Below are 14,532 nucleotides of genomic sequence, written 5' to 3' on the forward strand. Positions count from 1 at the left end.
AATATACTTTTAAAAAAGTTTAAAAGTTTAACTATTGTATATTAAAAGCTGGAACAAATGAAAATACTAAATATCTTTCAAATAAATATTTACCAAAATATATTGTTCATGTTTAAATATAAACTACGTTTGGTGCTAGAACATTTTACAATACACTTTTTTAAACTTTCATTTGAAACAAAACTGTAAACTAAATCGTCAATTTACTTGAAAGAAAAAGAAAAAAAAGAATAATATACAAATCAATTATATATATATATATTTCAACAAGTTTATAATAAATGATGTTTACTCTCGGTATTGTTTGTTTTTTCCTAACAACGTGTATTAAATAGCTTTCTCATTTACAATTTGTCTTTGGCATTAGTAGAATTCACTTTAATTTGTATTAAAATGAATTTTAATAAATTTAGTTTATAAATTTTATATATATATATATATATATATGTGTGTGTGTGTGTGTGTGTGTGTGTGTGTGTGTGGTGTTAGAAACAGCTAACTTTCAGAAATGGAGAGAACTACAAATATTTATATGTTCATGCTAATATCAAATAACGATAATTCGCGATAAAATGTGATGAGTGTTTCTTTTTCGAATACTGTTAATTTAAATCCATATTTTCAAGAAAATCTGGATCTAATCTGGATTAAATACACTATTCCAACACATTCACTGATTAGGATTAATAAACAGATTCTTCGAAAATGATATTGGAAACACTCTTTTTTGTTTTTTACAAGCAAAAATTGTTATTACTAATATGCCATTTTACGAAAGAGTTGTATCCAATTCATTTTCAAAATGTATATCCTACAAACGTTCTTAAATCTATTTTTTTATAGTGGCCCAACAACCATTTTTTTGTAAGTTAATTATAGTTTACTTAAAGGTCGCTCACCTTTTGCAACAGGTACTGGCGTGAAAAATGAAGACTACTTCAAACTATTCTTATATACTTCAGACTTCCATAAAGTTTACTTATAGTTAATTCAAGCTTTTCTTTTTGCTGATACTACTCCAATGGTTTGCAACAAACTTTTTAAAAAAATGGTTTTTCCTTACTAAACTCAACAAGTAAAAAGCTGAGTTTGGTAAGAAAGCGTAATCGCACCAACTTTTTTAACTTGGTTTTAAGCAACCTTCTAATATCTTTAACAGCGGTTCTCTGTCACAAGACCGAGTGGTTATTTTATAGTTTTAATTTCCTTCTTTAATAATTTATTAAAGAAATAAGTTATTTAAATTATAACTCTTTGGTAATACCAAATACCGAGATATAGCGGGTATAGCATTTATTTAAAATAATAATTCTTTGGTAATATCAAATACTGAGATATAGCGGACAGAAAATACTGAGAATAGCGGGTCAAAGCCCGTTATTCTCAGTATTTTTGGTCTGCTATATCTCAGTTCACTCTTATGTCACGAAATCTCGTATTTCATCTCAAAAATTTGGCTCTCGTGACTTCTGGAGAATTTTTAACAGTCTCTATGATAAGGGAGAATCTGTTGTTCCACCTCTTGTATGGTTCAGATTCTGTCACCTCACCTAAAGAGAAAGCTAAATTATTTGCTAAGAACTTTTCATCAATATCATCCACATCACGTTAAATCTTATTCACGTAAAGTAAAACAATTACTCCAAAAATGCTGAGTAAAAGCAATTGCTTTTTGTATTCACCCGCGTTATTTTCTCATATCGATTGTTAAAATTAAAATATATCGTCATTATTTTTTAATAATTTTTAATTTCAGAGTTTCAATTTCAATAAATAGTTAAAAAATTAATTTAGTATTCATGTCCTTTTTAATAAAGGAGTTCCGAAAACTATTTGTGATTTTTTTATCGTTGTTTTTAATAAAACATTTTTGAAATGAATGTCTGCGGGCCGCTATATGCAATAAAATAATGAAAATGTTCGGGGCCGCCATTGAAGGTGTTGCGGGCCGCCACTTTGACATACCTGATCTAAAACATGTAAGAAGCGTTTTGCTGATAAACATTAAACCCTAACAAATTTTGTGCACTTTGCAGCGGACTGGATACTAAAAAAGTTCAAACAAAGAGTTGATCAGAGGAATACCGAAAGTGGCCAGACGATCTATTTCTAATAATTATGAATAAATTAGCTAAAAATGAGTTATTGAGCGTTTTTCATTAATTTAAGCCAACAAAGAACTAGGAGAAAATCCTATAACCAATTAAAATAAAACCTATAAATTAGTAATTTGCATATTTTTATTCTTTTTTAAGAACAAAAAATATTGCTAAAAAATCTTAAAACTGCAAGTTACCGTAGAAATGGATAAATATATATGAATCCTAGTTACGGAAATTTTGATAAAATGTTGTAACTTAATTATCATTTGGAGTTGTTGTTTTTTCCGAAAAGGGACAAACTAAATAAAAGCATATATAAAAAAAAAAACATAGTAAAATATATAAAAAAATATATATTATTGCGACATCGAGTTGAGTTTCAATTTGAAATCTATCAATGATAGTATCATTAACGAAATGATACAAACTAACGAAAAGTAGACCAAAATATCGGAAAGTAGACCAAAATAGCAAAGTTCAAATTAAAAAACTATAAACACTATTTTGTACATTTTCTATTGATATTACTTGAAATAAGTTGAAAACCAAAAAGTACCACCCAAAAAATTTCGGAAACAAAAAAACAGGTTTTTGAGCTTACAAACTTATTAATTAATATATGATTTACATAATTTTAAAATTATATATATAATTTTTATTACTAAACGCATCGGTAGAGTGGCCGAGCGGTCTAAGGCGCTGGTTTAAGGCACCAGTCACTTCGGTGGCGCGAGTTCGAATCTCGCCTCTATCATACTTTTTGCGCACCTGTAACGACATTCTGTTTGGATGACTTATTTTATTTTTTGTTTAAAAAGAATTAAACCATATATATTTTATATTCTTTTAAATTTTTTGTTTATTATGTTTACAATAATGATTTTTCATTTTTGATAATATGAGGCTATCCATAAATAATGTTTGCAGATAGAGGGGTGCTGAAATTTTTTGACATTAATTGACACTGCAGGGGGGTGGGGGCGGTAAGAAGGGTGATGTGTTGAGACCAAAGCAATGTCAATTTTATAAACCTTTTTTTAAAGTTTTTATATACATCATCTATGAGCAAATTTTAAAGTTATTTACATCTTTAATGTAGTATAAAAATCGTAAGTGTTTTTCAAGTAAATTCCCGTCAGTTTTATTTGAATATTATTTTTAAGCTTTTTAATATTAGTGTCCTATTGGTCTATTCTGCCTCTGCGTGTTCTTTATATATACTTAATTATATATTAATTTCAGCTTGGAAGTATAAACAATATAAAAATGTTATTGGAAAACAAAAGTTTAGAAAGTAAATAAAAAAATATGAATATAAAGAATATATAAAATATCAACTTGATTTTTTTTTAGTAAAACTTTAAAGTAGCGATTCACTGAACTCTTTTTTTTTTCAGTCATCACATTAGACCCTGTTGAAAATAGCCTCTCAAGTGGAGCACTCGGTGAAAAAAATGTATTAAGTTTTCAAAATACTGATGTGTATGATAATAACACAGTTAACTCTTTTGACTGCGATTTTAAATATAAGTCTTACTCCTCAACACCAGAATTTATAATCAAGTTGCTATCCCCAGGTAAACCAAAAATCTCCTCTTTAGATATACCTCTTAGTATATGCAATCAGGATTTAATTTTATTAGCTGTAAAACTAGAATCCAGATTTTCAAATAAAGATTTTAACCAGGCTTCTGCTAAGAAACGTTTGAAATCGTTTGAAATCGGAAAAAAAAATGATGCAAATAATAGTTTTTTTTCCCATATCGAGACTAAATCAAGACTAAATCGAGACTAAATGACTTGTAGACCATAAAAAAAAATTTTAATTGAGAAGTGATTAATTTTTTAATCAAAGCATAAATTATAGGTTTTAAATACTTTATGCGCGAATCTTTGTATTTTACAGAAATCCATTATATTGTTCAGTTTGTTATGTCTATTAGACTCTAAAAAAATATATTTAATTTGTTATAAACTCATATCGTAAATATAGTTTTATCTTGTTTTGCTTGAAGTTTTTAAATAATCTTCTAGCCTCTAATGAACTTTTTTAGCAACACTATTTAATTTATTTTATTTACTCCATAACAATGAATAATTACTCATTGTTTTCCTATAGTTTTTTTTATAAACTACTTTCTGAAATCTGTAAAGTTTTCTCCACACCATTTTTTGATATCAAATTTAGTGTATAGTCAGCACATCTTTTTTTTTAATTCCTTTTATTTTTCGCGCCCATTGTTCGCGCCTTTAACCCATTTTTTGCTATTAAATCTAGTGTATAGTCAGCACATTCTTTTTTTGCGATTTTTTTTTTAGATACCAGTCGTGTCCTTTTTAAGGGTTTACACCCCCCCCCTCCTTTCTCAAACTACTGATACTAAAACTCCATTAAACTTTTTTATCATAATTTTTTAATTTTTTTTTAATTTTTAGTGTGCTGCCCCAAGGAGTCCTTACGGTCTTATGACAAAGCACCACGGATGAACATTTAATAGGAAGTTCACGTCTCCTTCCAAACCGATGTCGCAAAACTTGCCCAGAGGTGGGATTTGAACCAGGGATCCTTTGTTTCTGAGGCAAGTGCGTTACCACTGCGCCGCGGCTGCTCGATTTTATAGTATAACATGTCATAATGTAGATAGGTAGTGTTTACTTATTGTACAAAAGTTAAATTGTATTTTGTAGTAACGGAAACAAAGGGTTTCATAATCCTACTAGTAACCCCCTTTTTTTTCATAAAAGGGAATTACTAGTAGGATTAGTAAAATCATAAGTAGCGCTTAAAAATATTGACTCATTATTTTCATTAATATTATATATATAACATATATAACATTAAAACGCACGCACGCATGTAGTTAGGGGACGTGTTTTAATATTTAAAAAAGTCTGAAATTTATATATCATATTTACTTGGTTCAAAAAATTGAAATTGCTGAGTTAATGAAAAGAGTCGAAAAAGTTGCAAGAGTAAGTAGAAAGGTTGCATCAAAAAACATCAAGAGAAGATTAAAACTTTGGAGATTAAGTTAATTTTAGTTGAAGTTGAAAACAATGCATTATAGAAAAAGGTCAAGAATTTATAAAAAAATTACCAAACAAACCTAACGTTCCTGCCGTTGATGAGCAATGACAAATGAGCAAAATGACAGAAAACGTAAAGAAAAAAATGTTGTTACATTTGGCATAACGGAGTCAAACAAACTTGATATTAATGAAAAAAAATTTGATGATAAAGGGGCTGTTTTAAAGGTATTTGAGGAGATTGGCGCTGATAGCTTTAAAATTGCAAGAATTCATCGTTTTAAAAAAGATAAAAAAATCGTTTTAAAAAAACTAATAAAAATCCTAGCCCGATATTATTCAAACTTCAAAGCAAATATTGCAGCCTTGCAGTAATTAGTTCTGTTATTATAATAACAGAAAAGTATTTCTTAACAAAGAGATTTTAAATGATATCAAAAGGAAGAATAAACTCTGGTCTATCAATAGATTCTCATAATGGACAGATAGTTTAAAAAAAATCTCAATACCATAAAGCAAAAAGAGAATATAAAAAAGTTTAAAAAGCTACAATAGAGTATGAAAAATACATAGCTAAAAAAGCAAAATCAGATCCAAAACTGCTGCATAATTATATCAACAGAAAACGAAAAATTAACAATTATTTAACATTTTTTAATGCTTGCATCATTACGGACCAAAAGCAGATTTCTGATACTTTGAATAAATATTTTTAATCATTATTTATAGGAAATAACAATGATATTTTACCAAACTTTGAAAAAAAGTGTTTAAATTCACTACAGTTTATTAGTATTACCTCAACTGAAGCTATTAATATGATAAATGCTATAAATATAAGAAAATCGGTTGGACCAGATGAAATTCATCCTTTTGTATTAAAAGAATGTGTAAAGGTTTTTTCTAATCCATTAACTTTATTATTTAACAAATCAATTTACGAAGCTGTAGTACCTATTTCATGGAAGACAGCAAACATAACACCGTTGTTTAAAAATGTCAGTAGAATTAAAGTTTCAAATTATAGGCCAGTTTCCTTGGCTTCAATTCTTTGTTAAACTTTAGAACGTTTAATATCTAACCAACTCTTACATTATTTAACAACTAACAATTTTTTATTTTCTAATCAACATGATTTTTCAAAAGGTAAAAGTTGCACAACTAATCTCCTAGAATACATGGATAAAGTAACAACAGGTGTCGCAAATGGTAAATTGTTTGATATCCTATTTTTTAAAAAAGCTTTTGACAAAGTTTCACATAGAAGAGCACTAAAACTTGAAGCATATGGCATCTACATCTACGTTATTGAAGTGGATAATTTCATTTTTAACTGATAGAAAGCAAAGAGTTGTACTTGGAGAAAGTGTATCATCAAGGATGGACACAGCAAGTGGTTTACCACAAGGTTCTGTGCTTGGTCCAGTTTTATTTTTAATATACATCAATGATCTTTCAAGTCAACTTACAAACCAATCGTTGTTATATGCAGATGATTATGAAGTAATAGCTGAAATTAATGATTAAACGGCACATGCTTTACAAAATGACATTGCTATGTTAGAAAAATGGGTAATAAACTGGAAAATGCAATTCAATTTAAAAAAATGAAAAATCATGCATATTGGTAACAAAAATAAAAATTATAAATATTTCATGACTAACAATATTACAAAGCAAGAATTACTTACAACTAAATTGGAAAAGGATCTCAGCGTATTAATTTCAGATGACCTCAAATGGGAACCACAAATCAAACTTGCACCATCTATTGCAAACTATAAATAAGATAAGAAATACTTAAATCGTGAAGGTTTTTTTACGAATAGCACAGTCAAATTCTGGAACAAATTACCAATTGAATCAGTGGAAGTTTAAAATCTTATCACTTATTTAAAGCTAAACTAGACTTAATCGAGTATATTTAACTTTCTTGTTATGTCTGTAAAAGATTTAAAATAACGTTAAATCTCAACAGTATTGTATATTATTATAATTATTATATATATATATATATATATATATATATATATATATATATATATATATATATATATATATATATATATATATATATATATAGGGCCGGTTTAAGCATTTTTTTTGATATATGCGAGATTAAGATTTGGCTTTATTTTGAGGGTTTATTATTTATATAAGTTTTTAAATAATTGGATAAGTTTTGTTAATGTGATTGTTTCTTAAAAATTTAAATGAACAATCAAATATATTAGTAAAATTCGTCATATAAATCAATAACTTTTCCCGATAGTAACCGCAAAAGTCAAGATATAATGGTATGTTTATTATTAACTTATCATATAATGTGTGTTGGTAAACCGAACATGTTTATTAAAACCCCTAAAATACGATAAAAACATAGTTATGTTTTTATTGTATTTTTGGGGTTTTACGATTGCTGCCCTATAACAAAACTTATCTTGTCTTATATTACAAAAAAATGTTTGATTGACATCATTCCTAATGTCTATATAGCATTGAGAATTTTGCTTACCCTCCCGGTATTAGTGGCAAGCGGAGATAGCAGTTTTTCTAAATTGAATTATTATAAACTACCTTCGATTGACCCAATGTGGATGGCCACATTAGCAATTGAATACAAGGTCTTAGTACAACTGAAACCAATTCATTTTTGAAAGACTTTGTTAAATTTAAGGCAAGAAAAGTTTTTTACTTGATGATAATTTTTATCTCTCCCAGCGGGTTTCACTAAGAGCTTTTACATTCAAACTTTTTACATGATTTGTTAATATACTCCATTCATGGATTGATCCAGAAAAAAAGTTATAAGCCTCTGGAATATTGCTAAAAAAGTTACAGTGCACAGACACAGTGCAGAAAAGTGCTGCATTATTTACAACAAGTTTAGTATACGGCTTCCACAAGAAACAAAAAAAGCTTGTGGGTTAAGGTCAAGGATCCTTTTTTTGTACGCCTACATTCTTTCATGTTGCAGTTCACACAAATTTAAAAGTAGAGAAAAGAAGTAAAACTTGGTAACTTTACAGGAAAGAAGAGAACTAAGCTTATTTAAATTTTTTTCTGCTTAAATAATAAAATTAAGTTTTCCATTGTAGATGCTCAGAAAGAACAGTGCCATATTTTGAAATGTGTTCAATAAGTTTTTAAAAATTTCCGTTGCTTTCTTTGAAAACTTGTTCCACAAAAAGCTTGAGTACCAAGGAATTGTACAATATAAAGAGATGAATTAAAACTAAAGATTTTGTTTTAAAACTGTGTATTGTGTTTGTATACAATTTATTTTTTCAAGAAAAGGCTTAAATAAAAATGGCGAACTCATACAGTTACTCAGTTGTAAATTAAAGCGCTCTTATACAGAAAAAGCTTTAACTGCTTTATCAGGAATGGCTTTTAAATCTTGGGACTGTAAATTTTCTCCTGATGTCTTCTGCTTCTAGCGTAGAAGTTGTTTTAGTTTCTGTGGGTAATGGTTTTTAAAAATAGTTAAAAGTACACCTAACACCCAACATCATGAAAAATATATTATAGAAATAGAACACAATTAGTCATTAAGGCTAAAATAACAGAAATCAATTATTACTAACTAGCTTAATAGAAATAAATGCTTTCTTATATCAAATCTTACCTGCAAATGATGCTGATTATCGTTTGGATTGTGTTCTTCCAATCTACAAAATTTTTTTTATTGAAATTTAATTGAAGTTCAGATCTACAAATACAATTCAATAATTTATAATATAAACTTTGGCGTTTCTAAATGTAAATTTACGATTACAATAAACATTTAACATGCATGCGATTTAAGTAAATATATAATTTGTTCTTTCAAACAATTAACTAACTACTGCTCTAATTGTTTTTTAACTGAAGTGCTGAGCAAAAATGTACAAAATTAATAGTCTAGGATATAAACTTTTACGCCCCTAATATGTAAACAATTAAGTACTTGTACACATTATAAACGCCAAAAATTGTATTTAAATATATATTTTTTATCAATCAAATCACAATTATGATTAAAAAAAAAAAAAACAGGAAAAAAATATTTTGGCTACGTCAGCGCGGCGCTCCAGCCACGCTGGTACCCTATGCAACCACATAATTTGCATGGCCCTTGAGCCAGCCCTGCACACAATTTGTTTACATGAAACTCAACCATCAATTTGACTAAAAGATGTGTATTTTTCGCTTGTGGGTTGTTATCATTTTATATTTTTTGTTGAAATATTTAAAGAATATCCAAATACTACGATGATAGAACGCATATTTTTGAAACAAAGAAATTTTACAAAACTATGTAATAACTATAAGTTTATTGCAATAAAAGATTTTTAAAAATTTCCCGGGAATTTTGAGCGAAATTTTCCGAAAAGTTTTCAACCCCAGGTATTTGACACAATTCAGTCAGGTGAATTTTAGTTTTTAAGGAACTTTTTTTTTATTTTTAAGTAACTAGTCGGTGCTTTTTTTGGATTCGTTCCCCCCCCCCCCTCTTTTTTTGATTTGGTTGATTTATAAAGTCAAAAGTGCCCTAGCAAGGTTGTGACGAGTGAGACTTAAGTCAAAAATCTCAAAGTTATATACTTATAAAGCACAGACACACACACACACACACACACACACACACACACACACACACACACACACACACACACACACACAGTATTGGTTGAAAAATACGGTATACATTTAAACTATTTTAAAGAATATCATAATTTTTTAATTTATTGGTTTATAAAGTCAAAAGTGCCCAAGCAAAGTTTTGTCGAGTTAGACTCAAGTCTTAAAAGTACTTGTATAAGCATAGCGACTGAATTTGTAACCTTAAAATCATTAGTTCTTTTTTTTTATTGCTAACTATATTTTTAAATAGTTCAAGTTTAGCACAAAAAATTCTTTGCTTTTTGTCTTTCATTAATAGATAACGCCATTAAATCAAAAAAAAACTGTAAAATACTATAAATATATAATCAAGTCTTTATATATATAGTTTTACAACTTCTAGTAACTTGTTGGCCAATTTAATAGATAATAAAAAAATGCTTTGTTTAAGCTTTGTTTTAGGCTAACATAATTTGTACCCCAATCCTTTTTAGGGATGGGGGTACAAATTATGTTTAGCCTTAAACAAAGTCTGTTATGGTAATGAACATCGATATGCTTAGCAAGTAATTGGATAAAATATTCTAGAAAATTTTGAAAACAACTTATTATATTTACCACTTATAGTTATAATAAAAAAGCGAAATACCGAAAAAAAGTGTTTTTCAAAAAGGGGTTTTCTAAAATTTTTATAATCTGCTTCACAATATTTTACATAAAATTGTCCACAACAACTGCCTAAATAAGATATAAAATTTTATTCATTTATTATAAACTAATTTTTTTTTTTTTTAAAATTTCCAAAATTTCCAGAAAATTTACGGAAATTCGCCGGAAATCTTCCCAAACTGAAAATTTCCAGGAAATTTTCAACTCTACAAATACCTGGCTAGCCGGCTAAACGTTCTTTGTAGGGGTGGAACAACTCCTTCCCCGACATACCCTCCTCTAAAATCGTCCTCGACATACCCTTCCCTAAATCAACATACCCTCTCCTTAAATCCTAAAATCGTCTTTGTATGCAATCTTTACTCATAAAAAATTTTTATTTCTTTAAAACACTCTACAAAAATAATACACAATAAAACTCTAAAAAAGATTTTACTCTTTGTATTTTGTGAATATTTTACATCGTACTTGAGAGAAGTAAAAGCTAGAAATATGTTATACGCTAGCTCATAAGGCAAGCTAACTCGAAAAACGTCTACTTTTTGTTGTTTCACAGAAGTAAAAGTAACTAAAGCGCTTTATTACTTTTTTATAAAAGTTTGACAAAATAGGTGTACATTTTTTAACCAAATACTACAATGATAAAACGAATATTTTTGAAACAAAGAAATGTAAAAATATAAAAATTATTATTATTAAGAAAATATAAAACTATTTAATAACTATAAGCTAATTGCAATAAAAAATTTTCAACCCTACTTCTGATAGTAATTATTTGAAATAAATTTATTGTGTGTTTTTAAAAATCAGCGCTAAGAATTTTTGTAAGAATTTCTTGCGTTTTAACTTCTAATCGAAAATTTTTCGATTAAGGAATATTTCTGTAAATTTAGTTTACTATTATTAGAAACATCACTATGTGACAAACTGTAATTATTTTATTTTCTATATTTAAATTTAATTTTTGGTTACTCTACTCCAGTCTTACATCCAATTTTTTACTTTGTTTAACTTTCATTTAACCAAATAAATTTTCTAATTCGTGTGCTGTTCCTTTTTCTAATTCTATAATAGAATTTCTATAATAGAAAATTTCTATAATAGAATTCTATAATAGAATTAGAAAATAATCTATTTATACTTTCATAAAATTAGGTTAGGTTAACTCACATAGTTAAAAACTAGTCATTGGAGTGACAGCTAAATAAATAAACAAACAAACAAAAAAACAAATCGGCATTTAATAATAAAGCATGCGTAAATTAATACAGCATGCATAAATTAATGCAGCACGGGTAAATTAAATTATTTTAATAAAATAATATCAACGATAAAGCTATACTTAATTAAATAATAAGACAAAAATATAAAAACACTCAATTAAAAACAACGGCAATACAAACAAACAAAAATAAAAATAATTAACAAAACAGCATAGATAAAAACAAACTTAATGCAAACGAAAAGGCAAAACACAAAAACAACAAAATGAAAGCAAAATCTTCAAAACGAAAATGCAAACAGAAAAACTTCTACAAAATAAAATGAAATAATAAATTAAAAAATAAAGTTAAAAATTAATAACAATCTTTTGTTATATTTGGCGGGAAAAAAAAGGCGGAGAAAACATGGTAGCGATTTATTTTTACGTTTTAATTAGTTCTTTTTATTATTAATTAGCACATTTTTGGTGGTGAACATTTCATGGCGCTTTGCTTTTAATTGATTTTTTTTTGTTTGTTTGTTTTTGTTTTATTATTTGTTATTTTTGTTTTATATATTATTTTGTTTTATTATTTTTACTATATTCTTTTATTCTTTTATTTATTTTCTTGTTTTAAGTTGTCTTCAATCTTTTAGTTCGTTTATACCTTATTCTTCAAAATAATTTCCTTCGCTTTTTTTTTTCTCTTTTTTTCCTTTTCACCGTTAAATAAACGCTTCTGCCATTTGCGATATCATTGCATTCGATGACCTCTTTATACAGATGTTATCTGTTTTGGCAAGTAAAATTGCTGCAAAAAGATTAATACCTGAAGGAATTTGAAAATTTTGTAGAAAAAAATTAGATCAAAATCATATAGGCTTATACTTCGTAATAAGACTATTAAACGGAAGAAAGCGACAGTCTTCCAGTTGCTTGAGAAGGTAAATAAAAATTACTTTAGCCTGAAGTTTAACCAACTTCAAATTGTAAATCTTCATTTTAATAAGCAATTAGCATTAGCCCAGTCTCATACATCTTTTTAAGCAGTATTCTTCCAATATCAACTTACTTTGAAAAATTGTATTAAAATATCGTTCCAGTAGAACGGTATTTAATACAGGAAAAGTTGAAAGTAATGCAGCAAATAGAAAAATTATCAGGGCGATTATTTGGTATTTACATCATACCTAACTCACGCATCATCTGGTCCACCTTTGTGAGCTAGGTGTTATATCAAATATACAGATTACAGATTGAGGTAAAAAAAAAAAGAGACTTTAGGTTTTAATGCCACAGTTAGGAAGAGTGTTTTCATAAGTTTTTATTTCATTTTACAAATAAGACAATATGTACGTTGTCGCAATGGATCAACTTACTAGAGGTTCAACCAAGTTTTGTAAAATATCTTAGTTTTACAGAAGATTTCTCTACATGATACAAATAATGACAAGCTATACATAATATATAATATCAAGCTTCTCAGAGTATTGCTGCCACATTACAGAAAAATATTACTAAACATTTTTTTTACACATGTGGAATCTTAATTCTTCACAATACCGTGTTAAGAACTTTTCTGTACACTAGTAAAGATATATATATATATATATATATATATATATATATATATATATATATATATATATATATATATATATATATATATATATATATACTATATATATATATATATATATATATATATATATATATATATATATATATATATATATATATATATATATATATATATATATATATATATATATATATATATATATATATATATATATATTGTTGAAAAGGAAAAATTGATTTAGAATGCATATTCATTATTATAACATTTGTATTACTTGTTTTCAAGTATGCGTAAGCTATGTGCTCTTTTTAGTTAAGTTGAAAATTATGACTGGACTTTGAATGACCGATTTCGATGTCACACAAATTCAATGACTTAAATACTTTTCTGACGTCCAGTTGATTAATAATTTTTGGAATATTGCCACATTCTTGCTGAGAACTGCTGTTAACGCCTTATTATTTAACCAAACAACATAATTTTATGGTGGTGACCTCGAGAACCTAGTGTTTGATTTTATTGCTAACTTTTGTTCAGGGACTGATGAAATAAAAGACTGCAGCTTGAGTGCTTTTGTTTACGATATTGACCGACTATTTCAAGTACTATTTAGCATGAACTCAACTGATAAACGTAAGATTCAGACATTATTAGCTCGGATTCGCAACATAAACTTGGAAAAATACATCAATATGTTTATTGCTGCACAGCAAACCGCTGCAAATGCTACACATCGTTTCTTATCATCAAAGCTGCTTACATGCAGATACCGATTACTAAGTTCTTTTTATTTTATAATCAAGTACGGCAAGAAATGTCATTTAAACAAATAAGCTGTGTTTTAATTCATTGTTATTTATATTTTTCTTTAAAACTATTAGACGGCGGTGTTTTTTATCATTAAGTCAATCAGGAAAACATAGCTATTAAAACAACTAAATGAAAAAGTTTCATATCAAATGATAAGATAGTCGTTAAAAAGGTAATTTCGATATTATATGCGAGACATTGGCTACAAAGTTTTCAAAATTCAAAGCTATATCTATATTAGCTAATATAATTTATATGCAAATTGTGTTAAAAAAAGGATACTTTTAAAAAGATATGATTTTTATAATTTAGAAGTTTACAAAAATTCTGGCTTTGACTATCTGAAATTTTCAGATTTTGTTTATAGTTATCTTTTTCTTTTATTTATTTTCTAAGCATTTCATTCTGTAGATTTACAAATATTACGTTTTTTTTAGCTATCACAACGTTATTAATTTTAGATTGAACGTTTGGTCGACTATGCACACACTGACAAAAAGATCAAGGCGAGATTTAAATTATAATGTAGAATT

At 27.3% G+C, this 14,532-nt stretch overlaps 1 non-coding gene across 1 annotated transcript; it reads left to right on the top strand.

The window, feature by feature from the left end:
* Positions 1-2,774: 2,774 nt before the first annotated feature.
* Positions 2,775-2,856, top strand: trnal-aag (transfer RNA leucine (anticodon AAG)). The gene has a single exon. It is a non-coding gene; the product is annotated as a tRNA-Leu (tRNA).
* Positions 2,857-14,532: the final 11,676 nt, after the last annotated feature.

Source organism: Hydra vulgaris, chromosome 01, assembly GCF_038396675.1.
Source record: "Hydra vulgaris chromosome 01, alternate assembly HydraT2T_AEP".
NCBI classification, from domain to species: Eukaryota; Metazoa; Cnidaria; class Hydrozoa; order Anthoathecata; family Hydridae; genus Hydra; species Hydra vulgaris.